Source organism: Gossypium hirsutum, chromosome A08 (genome assembly GCF_007990345.1).
Source record: "Gossypium hirsutum isolate 1008001.06 chromosome A08, Gossypium_hirsutum_v2.1, whole genome shotgun sequence".
In the NCBI taxonomy this organism is placed as follows: domain Eukaryota; kingdom Viridiplantae; phylum Streptophyta; class Magnoliopsida; order Malvales; family Malvaceae; genus Gossypium; species Gossypium hirsutum.
Window position 1 is genome coordinate 64,758,020 of NC_053431.1, and position 15,219 is coordinate 64,773,238.

Consider the following 15,219-nt stretch of genomic DNA (forward strand, 5'->3'; position numbering starts at 1 on the left):
TTGTCATGCACATCGGATGAGTGCATGAAGTGTGTTGTATCACTTCTAAGAGACTTAGCATACCAGTAATGGAATACCCTTATGTAAATTGTACCAAGGGAGAGAGTCACTTGGGACTTCTTCCAAGAGGAGTTCCGGAAGAAGTATATTAGTCAACGATTCATCGACCAAAAATGAAAGGAATTTCTCGAGTTAAAACAAGGCCGAATGACGGTGACAGATTATGAGCATGAGTTCGTAAGAGTTAGTAAGTACGCTCGTGAATGTATATCGACCGAGGCTATTATGTGTAAGAGGTTTGAGGATGGATTAAATGAAGACATCTGATTGATTGTTGGTGTCCTTGAACTAAGTGAATTTGTAGTGCTAGTAAAGAGAGCTTGTAAGGCCGAAGAATTGGCCAAGGAGAAAAGGAAGGCTAAAATAGAGTTTCGTGACTCGAGAAAGAGACAGATGGGTAAATCATTTCATTCTTCATCTAAGAAATCAAAGGAATTTAACACTCGATTGAGTGCTTCAGCTGGATTCTCAACTAGAAACCAAGGGAAACAGTCTTCAGGACATAAGGCTCAGACTACTTCGGTAGCGAGTGTAGGCAATGCTAGATCTAATAGGCCTGAGTGTTAACACTGTGGCCGACGTTACCCTGGTGAGTGCTGGCTGAATAGCCAGGCATGTTTCAAATTTGGATCCCACGATCATTATACTAAAGATTGTCTTGAGATGGTTGAGAAGGAGAAATCCCAGAGTACGACGTCCGACAACACTGTTCCTAGAGGAAGGCCACAGAAGAATTCGGGAAGTAGAGCAAATAGTAAGAATGCCCCAGCTGGGAGGCCTAAAAATAGAACACCTGCGAGGATGTATGCAATTCGCACTCGCAATGAGGCTTCATCTCACGACGTGATTACGAATACATTTTCTATCCATGATATACCTGTTGTTGCTTTAATTAACCCGGAGTCCACCCATGAAATTGGTACCCAGTATGAACATACTAGTTGAGTCTACTGAATTTGTGGTAAAAGTGTCTAACCCGTTAGACAAACATATGTTAGTTGATCAAGTATGTAGAAATTGTCCTTTGACAATTAGAGACCATTGTTTTCCTGCTGACCTAATGATATTGCCGTTTGATGAGTTTGATATAATCCTTGGTATGGATTGGTTAACTTCCCATGATGTTGTAGTGGATTGTGGAAGAAAATCTATTAAGTTAAAATGCAAAGGCAGGAATGTTCTTCAGGTTGAATCGAGTGAACCGGATAACAAGCCAATAGTGATATCATCGATGACGACAGTGAGATATTTGAGAAAAGGGTGCGAAGCTTATCTCGCTTTTGTGTTGAATACTCAAGTATCCGAATTGAAGATTGAGTTAGTGTCAATGATATGTGAGTCCTCGGATGTGTTTCCAAAAGAATTGCTTGGATTACCCCCAACTAAGGAAGTTAAATTCGGTATCAAGTTAATCCTTAGTACAATGCCCATCTCGATTGCTTCATATAGGATGGCTTTGACGCAGTTAAAGGAGTTGAAAGTGAAGTTACAAGAATTAACTAACAAGGGTTTTACGAGACCGAGTTATTCTCCATGTGGTGCTCTAGTGCTATTTGTGAAGAAAAAGTATGGATCGATAAGCTTATGTATAGACTACCGCCAACTCAACAAAGTTACAGTTAAGAACAAGTATCCTTTACCAAGAATCGACGATTTGTTTGACCAACTGAAGGGAGCCACTGTGTTTTCCAAGATAGACTTGAGGTCCGGTTACTATCAGTTGAGAGTTAAGGACTCGGACGTGCCGAAAACTGCATTTCGGATGAGGTATGGTCACTACGAATTTTTAGTGATACCTTTTGGATTAACGAACGCCCTTGCAATTTTCATGGATTTAATAAACAACATCTCTCGACCCTATTTGGATAAATTTGTTGTAGTGTTTATCAATGATATTTTGATTTATTCTCGTAGTGAGTTTGAACATGCTGTTCATTTAAGGACAGTGTTGCAGATTCTGAGAGACAAACAATTGAATGCTAAATTTAGTAACAGTGAGTTTTGGCTTAAAGAAGTCGAATATTTGGGATATATCGTATCTGGTGATGGGATCCGAGTTGATCCGAGTAAGATCTCGGCCATTGTAGATTGGAAACCTCCGAGGAATGTATCTGATGTTAAAAGCTTTTTGGGCTTAGCTGACTATTACCGAAGGTTTGTTAAAGGATTTTCCATGATCGCTACTCCAATGACGAAGCTGTTACAGAAGGATGTCAAATTTGAATGGTCAGAAAAATGCCAACAGAGTTTTGAAATGTTAAAAACATTGTTAACTGAGTCCCCGATTTTAGTTCAACCTGAACCGGGAAAAGAATTTGTAGTTTATAGTGATGCGTCATTGAATGGTCTCGGATGTTTATTGATGCAAGAAGGTAAGGTGATAGCTTATTCCTCGAGGTAGCTGAAACCACATGAGAAAAATCATCTGACCCATGATTTGGAGTTAGTTACCATTGTATTTGCGTCAAAGATTTGGAGACACCATTTGTATGGCGAGAAATGTCAGGTATTCACCGATCACAAAAGCCTAAAGTACTTGATGACTCAAAAGGAGTTAAACTTGCGGCAACGGAGGTGGCTAGAGCTGATAAAAGATTACAAGTTAGTGATCAACTATCATCCGGGAAAGGCGAATATGGTTCCGATGCCTTGAGTAGGAAATCCTTGTTTGCATTAAAGGCTATGAACACTTAGTTAGCTTTATCGGATGATAGCTCTATTTTAGCTGAATTGAGAGCTAAACCGATGTTCTTCTAAGAAATCTTTGAAGCTAAAAAATGTGACAATAAATTGCAAGCCAAAAGAGTTCAATATGAATCTAGTGTGGAAACAGAGTTTTAGATTAATTCTGATGGATACTTCTAACGCCTCATACCCGTGTCCGACGTCGGGACAGGATACGAGGCATTACCAGACTTAAACACAAACCATTATGCAAATCGAGCCATAAAATTTCGTTCAAATTTAAAACTTTTCAATTTCTATCTTAAAGTCCCTTATTTGGGCCTATGAGGCCTGAAGCGTGCTATGAAAGTAATTAGGGACTAAACCGGGAACTTTGGAAGGTTCGGGAAAATTTATGAATTTTTTTTCATGAAACGGAGCCACACGCTCGTGTGGACATAGGGACACGCCCATGTGTCTTCAACACGCCTATGTCCTCAGGCCGTGTAACTCTCTGACTATGACATCATCACGTAAAATGAACCACACAGCCAAGCCACACGTCCGTGTGCTAGGCCGTGCCCTCCACACGGCTCAGACACATGGCCGTGTCTTTGCTCGTGTGACTAACACTTGACTATTTTCCAAGCCTTTGTGCTACCCTTAATTTCCACAATTCATGACATATATTAAGGACACATATCATGGCATCATTTTAATGATTTAACCTCCTTCATTAAGATATATTCTTAACATTAACATGTCATTATTCACGTCTTTCGCATGCTCGTGCAATATTAAGTCTAGATGCAAACATCCATGACCATTAATCTTACTATTGCACCACCTTTACCAATAATCTAAAATTATTCACTTATCACTTGTGTCATTAGACCTTGAGCATTCAAGTTCAATCAACATCATCATCTTTTTTTTTTCTACATTATGCATTTTCTCATAGAAATGACCGGTTCGATTGGTCATGAAGCATTCATCATACATACATGTTATACACCAACATGCATTTTCAACAAGCATATCCACATCATAAACATTAGGGCTTAACATGGATAAATAGGCTTACAAGCCATAATCATTATAAGCCACATCTCATGGCTATATACAATGAATTATTATAAGCCAATACATTTGACTGCTCATAACAACATCTATCATAAAACTAAGTCCCTATACATGCCACTCAATTGGAATCGCTAGCATAAATATATTAATATTCCAAAGATGATGTCTCAATAGTGTGATGCTGCCTCCGATGATCTCCAACCTTAAGCCGACTTGAAAACACTAAGGAAATGGAAAGGAGGGAGTAAGCTTTACGCTTAGTAAGCTTGCATGAAAAATAATAAGCAATGTGATAACATGCTATTTTTAAATTCTTTCTATTTATTCAAAGTCCAGTCAAGTTGTTCTCCTGAGTCATGGTCACTAAATTATTCGTCGACTCCGAATTGAAAACTATTAATTTTCCCTAAAACTAGACTCAGATATCTTCTTACCATAAAATTTTCAGAATTTTTGGTCTAGCCAATTAGTACAGTTTATTCTTTAACTTTACCCCTATTTCACTGTCTGGCAGTTCCGACCTCTCTTTACTATGAATTAATTATCTCATAGTACGGGACTTGGATGATGCTTTTGTCTATTTCCCTTGAAAATAGACTCATCAAGGATTTTAAGAATATAAATTATAACCCATAATAATTTTTTTACAATTTTTATTGATTTTCCAAATTTAAGACAGGGGAGTCCAAGATCACTCTAACCCTGTTTTACAAAAAATTGAATATCTCATCATATCTGAAACTAGACTCAATAAGCTTTAATTTCATATTTTACTCAGCCTCTAACTCAATTTCCACTATTCTTGGTGGATTTTCAAAGTCGGACCGCTGCTATTGTACTAATCTCTCTTAGTGCAACATAATGATAACCATCACAAATTTGTTATAGAAATTATTCTCATAAATATCACTCATTCATTTGCACTCTTATCACAAGTCCATTTTATTTCACATGGCAAACACATGCTCATGGGTTTCAAGTACGTATCTGTGCTATCTCTTAGCACAACCACTCATCTAAACACGACAATCATATACATCATACTAGTATCATCTAAGCATAGATGAGTTTATCATTGAAAGTATTTCCATTCCATTTTTCATATTAATCCCTGTTGAATTCCTCGGAATCTCGATGGATATCACATTTATCGTCAAGTCATGCAAGTGGTCATTTTAAGTACGCACTTTCGCAAGCCTCACTCATTACGGCGGGATTACTAGTCCAGGCTAAATCCCCCATATTATAACTCACAGAGTGTTGTCGTGATTACTAGTCCAGGCTAAATCCCTTACAATGACATACAGTTTCATAAACTCGGATCTGAATCACCAGTCTAGGCTAAATTCAGTCCTTAATCGGATTACCCGTCCAGGCTAAATCCTTAATGCACCCATATTCTTTGGGAGGCTTAATCACTTAAGGAACACCCGTCCGGGATAGACCCTTTCTATATTGAGATCAATAGATTACCCGTCCGGGCTAAATCCTTTTCTGCAACACATGCAAGATCTCATGTCATGTAAACAATGATTTATCCATCGGATATCCCTTTTTATTCAACCGAGAATTTTATCTTTTCATCAAGTATATCAACATGCATTGATGATCATGCAATGTGCATTCAATTCAACACATTTTCATGTTTATTTGGGCATTAGTCCATACAACCAAAAATAACATATCACCTAGTTTTCATACAAACTTATTCATTTCATTTAAAATGTCAATTTCCATCAAATTTCCATTAACGTCAAATCCAATACAATCATAGCAAGATATATTTCATGTATAACAATAAATAACATGAATAATATGCTTATTAAATCACGCGAATTTACCTCAAATACGGAAACGGTAAAATTACCATTTTAGTCCAAAACTTGTATTTTCCCGATTTAAGCCTGAATCTCGATTTCCTTGATCTATAATTTCAAATATAGTCTATTTAGGACTCATATTATTCAAATTGACCCAAAATCATATTTTTACAAAATTACATTTTTGCCCTTAAACTTTATCAAAATTACACTTTTGCCCCTAGGCTCATAAAGTGATTTTTATTCAATTTTCCCATTCTATAGGCTTATCCGAACAATTTTCATAACTATAACAAACTACAATTCTCATCATAACACCATTTTATACCATTTTTACAACTTTTACAAAACGGTCCTTCCGGACTTTTTCGTCGAAAATCGCTTAGTAAAAGTCATTTATTTAACAGCCAGCACTCATATTCTACCATTAGAAATCAAAATACAAGCATGTCACTCATGGGTAAATTTTTAAACTTAAATCCTATCTCAAAATAATGGTAGAAATGAGTAGATCATGTTACCGGTGCTTAAAAAATATAAAGAACATTAAAAACTGGGCTCGGGATCACTTACAAATGAGCTCGGAAGCTTGAACCAAACCTTAGCCATGGTGTCCATGCTAGTTCTGGCTGGATGGAGAAGATGATAGCCACTTTTGACTTATTTTCTCTTTTTAATTCTTTTAATTATTAGATTACCAAAATGCCCTTAACTTAAAAATATTTTATTACATCCATTTTATGTCTATTTTTTTCCAAAAATTAACCAATGGTCTAATTACTAATTAAGAACCTCCAATTTAAAAACTCATAACAATTGGAAACTTCTAACATGTGGGACTCAACTTTTGGACTTTTTACAATTTAGTCCTTTTGAGTAAATTGAGTGCCCAAACATCAAAATTTTAGAACAAAATTTTGACGAAATCATTTCGTGAAATCATAGACCATAAAAATATAATAAAAATAAATTTTCATACGTCAGATTTGTGGTCCTGAAACCACTGTTCTGACTAGGCCCTAATTCGGGATGTTACAATTCTCCTCCATTTAGGGATTTTCGTCCTCAAAAATCTTACCAGAAGAGTGGTTTGGTTTTCACATAAACTCCACTATCACATAATCATTGCTAAATAAATTTTACTCAGGCTATGCTTAACACTTTGCTCTTTAATTTCTCATACTAGAGTCATAAGCAATTCTTTGCCATTACGACACATCAACTGGATCTTGATCTTAATCCGCTTAAAGAGAACTAACATACTAGGAAATCTGACAATCTCGAAGATACATGATTCCATTGATTCGTTAAGAGAGGATTCAACACATACCGAAATGATTTGCAGATTTCATGAAACATTCAACAACAAGCCACAAAACATCTTTCTCTTTCAAAGATAAGAATAATCCTAATAACAATTCATGTATCCAAATACAAAGATCAAAAATGTCGAGTTCCAAACACGAGCACCATCACATCACTCCTGTGAATTTTCTTGCAAACTCTCTGTATAAGCTTGGGATTTTCTACCCAATCACTTGAAATCACATTTTCTTTTCTCAAAGACCATACTATAACAACTCAAGTCATCTACGCTATCACAACTCAGATCTGGCTATAATATTAGATACGTTGAGTTATTACACTACTTTTTTTTTGTTTTATAACGCATCATAAACCATTTAACAACATATAGCTGAAAATCCAGAAGTCTCTGCCCAATGCAGACTGAACCAGTTCTAAGGCTTCGGTTAACAATGTTCTCGTCTATTCAAAGTTTTACTAACATGTTATAAACCTTTTGACTTTCACAAGACGAATATTGTATTATTCAAAGCAACTTTGAATCATATCGAAATCTTCTAGTATATATACACTCTTCATTCAAACTATCTGTCTTTTACCCGAAAAGAAATAAAATCTCATTCTCAGACGTTAATATCCTATTTAATTTTTCAAATAATAACCAATACCGATTTAACAACCAAGTTAGTCTCAATCATCAATGATGACATTTCAAGAAATCCTCCTTTCCAGTCGATAGAACGATTCAACATGAAAGCATTCAAAATTCACTTCTCATGCCAATCAAAGTCTGTTTCAACCGTATTAACTCATAATTACAAGAATATCCCGACTAAAAGTATTAACTTGATTAACTTACTTGAGAATAGAAACCATATACTGGAATCATCATGTTGCTATAATCAAACCAGAAACATAATCATAATTGACATAGTCATCGTAAGCTAAAGGATGCACTTTAGGAACGAGCTATGATTAATAATTTATGGAATAGATATGGAAAGAAAACCCAATAAAGAAGTCCGAGACAAAGAAATCCAAGTTACAATACCATATTGGTAGATCATGGACAAAACTCATAATAAAACATGAAAGATCTTGATAATTCCTTAGAGACAAGAAATCCGGAAGAATACATCATTCAGACCCACTGGGAATAGATACAACAAGAACTATATACTTCCCATATATGTATATATATCAGACAAAGTAATAATTAGAAGAAACAGAATCATAACGTCATGTGTATTTTCTCATAAAGTCTCAATAGACGAAATGTAACAGAATACCCGAGAGAAATAGAACAACACCAATTATAAACCAATTAGGTTATCAATGCTTTCGTCAAACATCAAGATTAGAAAGCATCCTTGTACAATAAAAATTTATTAGAAGATAGGTAGTCATAATAACACTTCCGAGAACAAATGAATCCTTAGGTTACCTTAAGAGAAACAATCATAATCTACTCACTGTAAGCTGTTACACTCAAATGTCATACATTTTAAATATTATTCCTTCAATTATTTCTATCATCATTAATCCCGTATTATTTCTTTCACTGAAGAAAATAAGTTCAAAAGGAATTTTGGTTACCACATTCTTTCAACATCGTGTTTGAATCAGTCGGTTTACTAAAGTTAATTTCTCCTCTTATTACGATTTTTTATAAACCGAATAATCTTTAAATCAACCTGATATCTTTCTATTTTTATCTTTACTTATCAATTCATTCACAAACTATGACCATATTTATAATCGTTCCACAGCTGATCTCTTTGGTTTCACACTTGGGAGCTTATCCCATAGATCTCGTAAAATCCTTAAGGGGGAGGGGTCGTAAGATCCCTAACTTGTCTCTCATACGCATATACATATGACTCTATTTCATCATTATAGTAACATTTTCACAAACATAGATGAGTGTAGAACAATCTAAGCTCTCGTCCAACACATCATCATATACATATCATTATAGTCATATAACTCGATTCAATCAATTTAGCACAGTTATTTAAGCTATGCGAGTTTGCCAATCATACTTATTTAAACAAGCATACACGAACATTTGTTCTATTAATAAGGTTGGTGAGTTACTCAAATACATACGTTCACTCGAGCAAATCAGTCATATACATCATAGGGCTATCAATTAAACATAGATAAACTCATTACAATATAACCCTTTATCTCACTTATAGATATCATTGCAATCCATCAACATTCAATGTCCAATCGGGACAATGACATTTTTATCCGTAACATAATATTGCAAACCTTTATTCATACCTTTATGAATTTCATTTTATCACATTCACTTAATCAAACAAGTCAAGTGCACAATATCATATGAATATCAAACAAGCATAGGTACTCATCGTAACATGAACTTTCATCTCACATGCTATCACATATGTCATGAACTTTTATTCATAATTTTCTGAATCCAGGCTTATCATGACTATACTTTACTCGAATACCTTAGCATTGCATTTAACATGGTCGGTGTAGCTCGGTTGGAGAGTACCTCATCCAAACAAGATAGTTCTCATTCACGCAGAGAGACATCACACTATTACGGATCGACGGCATGTATAGCAAGACTCTCATTCATGCTAGGTCAGCCTGAGAACTGACTAAACCATAGCTCTGATACCACTAAATGTAACTGTAACACCCCATACCTGTATCCTACATCGTGACAGAATATGAGGTGTTACCTCACTTAAACTTGTGCTTACAACCATTTCCAAGTCTCCAAGACTTGGACACATTTAAAACTTCCTCAAACTTATCAACATATCCTTAATATGGGCCTTCAAATGCCCAAAACACACCTTGTAAATCACTCAGAACCAACTCGGGTTCTTTTGCCAACTATAGAAAAATGTCACTTGACACAGAGGCACACGCCCATGTGAAAGGGCAACACGCCCATGTCCTCCACCCGTGTGGAATTAATCTAAATGCACACCTACAGGGGTTTTCACACGACCTGGCACACGCCCATATCTTGGCCCGTGTCCTTCACACGACCATGACACGCCTGTGTACAAAAACTTAGACATTCTGTTTCTAACGTCAGCAACCCCAAAATGTCACACGACCAAGGCACACGCCCGTGTGCTAGGCCGTTTCCTTCACATGGCTGAGACACATGGCTGTGTCTCTGTCCGTGTGTTTATTATCATGCATACTGACTTAAAATTTTTACGTTAAGGGGACACACGGCTGGACCACATGCCCATGGGGCTGAATGTATGTCACACACGGCCTAGTCACAAGCCCATTTGTCTACCCGTGTGGATAAAATTAGGCTATTTACTAAGCCTCTTTGCCACCCTTACTTATACAACCTACACAAAAGCAACCAAAACCAGTACAAGACTATATTTCATGCAAAAAAATCAGCCACAATAGACAACATTTCATTTGTGTATTTTACTCATCCATGAACATAAAACCATTTGCATATATCAAAATGAATATTAGCCATCATTCGAGGCTTAATACAAAATGAGGAATTTATCCCAAGCCAACACATTTGGCCAAATTAATAACAACACAAAACACAAGTCTAGTTCCCTATACATGCCATATTCAAAAATATAAATCAAACTATATCGAATGCTTCGATTGATAGTGTGATCGATATCTCTAACTTCCGTTGATTCTTGAGCTGGATAGGCGGCACTATAAGAAGATGAAAAAAAGAGAGGAAGTAAGCATAAAGCTTTGTAAGTTGCACATAAATAAATATACAACACAACTTTACCGTTCATCAACAAGCTCATAGTATACAAGTGGGCATAAGTAAGACTTACTCATCAATATTCAATACACATCATATAACATATATTGAGCTCACGACTCAAACATACCAAATAGGTACCTGTATCACTCACAACACGGTTATACTTTCCTCAATGACTAGAAATCATAACTTTCACCATTGAGCCATTTGCAACACTATCGGACATCCATTAGGCTCAAACATGGGTAAGGTGCCATGTCCCAGGCACGGTCTTACACTAGCTCATGTCTCAAGTCGAATCCATGTCCCAGACATGGTCTTACACTGACTATCATCTCGTAGTCGATGCATGTCCTAGACATGTCTTACACTAGCTTACGTCTCGAGGCTGATGTTTTTCCCAGACATGTCTTACACCAACACTCGTCTCAATGCCGATGCCATGTCCCAGACATGGTCTTACACTGGCTCTCATAATGTGGCCGATGCATGCCCCAGACATGTCTTACACTAGCTCACACAAATGACTCAATCGTCATGGCATGAATATCCGATTTATTTCCTAGGGTTCGAACAGGAATTCTACTATCTCTATTCTCATCACATTTTCTCATTTCCACAAATCAAGCAATTTATGCTATAATAATTTCAATATAATTTAAACACATACACATATATATATTATCTTTATCAATGTAGTTGTATTATTTACATACAACTTACCTCGGATTTCAGAATGTAGCGACTAGACGGTTTAGTCGATTTGCTTGGCTTTCCCCTGGTCTAGGTTCGGACTTGGTAATTCTTGATCTATAATAGCAAAATGTACTTATTTAGTCACTAAATAGAATTTAGCAATCGAAAATTCATATCTTTGGTAAAATGACCATTTTGCCTCTAGATTTTAGAAAAATAGCCATTTTACCCCTAAGTCTTAAAATCAATTTTTATCGAATTTATTCATGTCTTATGCCTACCCAAACACTTTTTACACTTATAGCAATCCAAAATTTGCATTTTTGACACATTTATCATCTATTTTGCAACTTGTGCAAAATGGCCCTTTTAGGTGTTTTCATGCTAACACCTTTCACAAAAGTTGTTTATAAGACACCCAAGACTCAATTTCTTCCATTAATTTTTAGAAAAATACACATATGATTTCATGGCAAAACCCTACACTCTCCCAACCATCTTGCAAGATAGTCCGCTCATTTGAAAGCTCATGTTTCAAGGGGCCAAAAAATGTAAAAATCATCAAAAAAGAGTATGTAAATCACTTACTTGCAAGAGGAATGAGTTGCTAAAATTTTTAGGGGTTCAAAACCCATAAAATGGCTAAAAATTGGTGGTAGAGAAGAAGATGAGAATGTGGTATCATATTTTTCTTATTTTATTTCTATTTTGTTCAAATTAGCCACCAAACCCAACCAAATTTGGACTTTTTGACCAAATTGCCTCTCATGGCCGGCCAAGCTCTAACTTAGGGTCTAATTGCCTTTTAAAGACCCCTAATTTAGGTTCTCTAGCTATTTGAAACTTTTAGCTATCCATTTAGGACTTTTGCATTTTATGCGATTTAGTCCTTTTTCACAATTAAGCTCACAAACGCTAAAATTTCTTCACCAAATTTTTCATGCACTCTTAAAAACATACTATAATATCTAAATAATAATAAAATAATTTATATAAATTCATATTTGTGGTTCCAAACCACTATTTTGACTAGGCCCTAAATCGGCCTGTTACATTTCTCCCCCTTAGGGATTTTTGTCCCCAAAAATCTTACCGGCGAATAGGTTCGGGTACTAATCTCTCATAGTCTCCTCGGGTTCCCATGTGGCTTCCTCGACTCCATGTCTATGCCAAAAAAATTTCACAAGTGCTACACTCTTATTACTCAACTGTTTGACTTCACGAGCCAATGCCTTGACCGGCTCTTCGCCATAAGTCATGTTCGGATGAATCGCAACTTCCGTTGGCACAATCACATGCGAAGGGTTTGATTTATATCGGCGTAGCATGGACACATGAAACACATCGTGGATCTTTTCCAATTTTGGTGGCAAAGCCAATCGATAGGCAACCGGCCTTCTCTCAGTAACCTCATAGGGTCCTATGAAACGAGGACTCAACTTGCCTTTTCTACCAAATCTGAGAACTTTCCTCCACGTGGATACTTTCAAAAACACTCGATCACCAACTTGGAATTCGATGTCATTTTGTTTTAAATCCGCATAGGATTTCTGCCTATCTGAGGCAGTCATCCAATAGTCGTAGATTATTTTAACTTTTTCTTCGGTCTATTTGACTAAATCGACCCCGTGAATTTTACTTTCTCTTAATTCAGCCCAATATAAGGGTGTTCGACACTTTCGCCCATAAAAAGCCTCATAAGGCACCATTTTCAGACTTGACTGATAACTGTTGTTGTAGGCAAATTCAACCAATGGCATGTACCTTTCCCACCTACCTTGAAATTCGAGAACACAACACCGCAACATGTCTTCTAAAATCTGAATCACTATTTCTGACTGACCGTCGGTTTGCACGTGAAATGCCGTGCTGAAACTTGACTTTGTTCCCAAAGCCTCTTGTAACTTTTTGTAAAACCTCAAAGTAAATCTCGAATCTCTATCCGAAACAATTGATAAGGGTATCCCGTGTAGTCTCACAATCTTCGAAATATACAAGTCAACCAATCTCTCAAGGGAGTAGTCAGTACACACTGGTATGAAATGCGCCGACTTTTTTATCCTATCCACAATAACCCAAACAGCATCTTTTTTCTTCGAGGTCAATGGAAAACCTGTTACAAAGTCCATAGTAATCCGATCCCACTTCCACTCAGGGATCATAATAGGTTGAAGTAGACCCGAAGGTACTTGGTGTTCAGCCTTCACTTGCTGACACACAAGACACTTGGAAACAAACTCTGAAATGTCTCTTTTCATTCCCGACCACCAGTACACTTTCCTCATGTCGTTGCACATTTTCACACTACCCGGGTGAACGGACAAACAACCACTGTGCACTTCTTGCAGAATCTTCCGAATAAGCTCACTGTCCTTGGATACACAAACTCTATCTTTAAACATTAGACATCCATTGGTGCTAATCCAAAAATCTATTTCAATTCCGGACTCATATTGAGTTCTCTTGGCCTGCAAATCTTTGTCAGCGTTCTGAGCTTCACGGATTTCTTGCAGAAATATCGGCCTAGCTCTCAACTCTGCCAGAATCGAACCATCATCTAACAAAGCCAAATTGGCGTTCAATGCTCTTAACGCAAACATCAATTTTCTACTTAATGCATCGGCGACCACATTCTCCTTTCCCCGGTGGTAGTTGATAATTAACTCATAATCTTTTATTAGCTCTAACCATCGTCGTTGCCGTAGGTTCAACTCCTTTTGAGTCATCAAGTAATTAAGACCCTTGTGATCGGTGAATACTCGGCATTTCTCACCATACAAATGGTGTCTCCAAATCTTTAATGCAAACACTATAGCTGCTAGTTCCAAGTCATAGGTCGGGTAATTTATCCCGTGTGGCTTAAGTTGTCTTGAGGCATAGGCTATAACCTGGCCTTCTTGCATAAGCATACACCCCAAGCCATTCAAGGAGGCATCGCTATATATCACAAACTCCTTGCCTGACTCCGGTTGCACTAAAACTGGGGCTTCAGTTAACAAAGCCTTTAGTTTCTCGAAACTCTGTTGGCACTTTTCTGTCCATTTGAACTTGACATCTTTTTGCAACAGCCTTGTCATCAGCGTAGCTATCATAGAGAATCCATTTACAAATCGCCTATAATATCTAGCCAAACCTAAAAGGCTTCGAACCTCAGCCACATTCCTCGGCGATTTCCACTCAACAATAGCCGAGATCTTGCTTGGGTCAACTCTAATCCCATCACCCGACACAATGTGTCCTAGAAATCTGACCTCTTTAAGCCAAAATTCACTCTTACTGAACTTGGCATAAAGCTGCTTATCTCTCAAACTTTGTAGAACCGTTCTCAAATGCTCCACCTGCTCACCCTCATCACACGAGTAAATTAGTATGTCATCAACAAAGACCACTACGAACTTATCCAAATATGGCCAAAAAAATACGGTTCATCAAATCCATAAACACCGCCAGGGCATTAGTTAAACCAAAGGGCGTGACGAGGAACTCATAATGCTCGTATCTTGTCCCAAATGCAGTCTTTGGTGCATCTTGCTCTCTAACTGTCAACTGATAATAACCAGACCTCAAGTCTATCTTGGAGGCTCCCTTCAACTGATCGAATAAATCATCAATCCTTAGAAAATGATACTTGTTCTTCACAGTTACCTTATTAAGCTGTCTATAGTCAATACATAACCTCATCGACCTGTCTTTCTTTTTCACAAGCAACACTGGTGCGCTCCGCGATGAATAACTAGGTCTCGCAAAACCTTTATCTGTTAACTCTTGTAGCTGTACTTTCAACTCTTTCAACTCTGTTGGGGCAATTCTATACAGAGCGATCGAGATAGGTGCCAT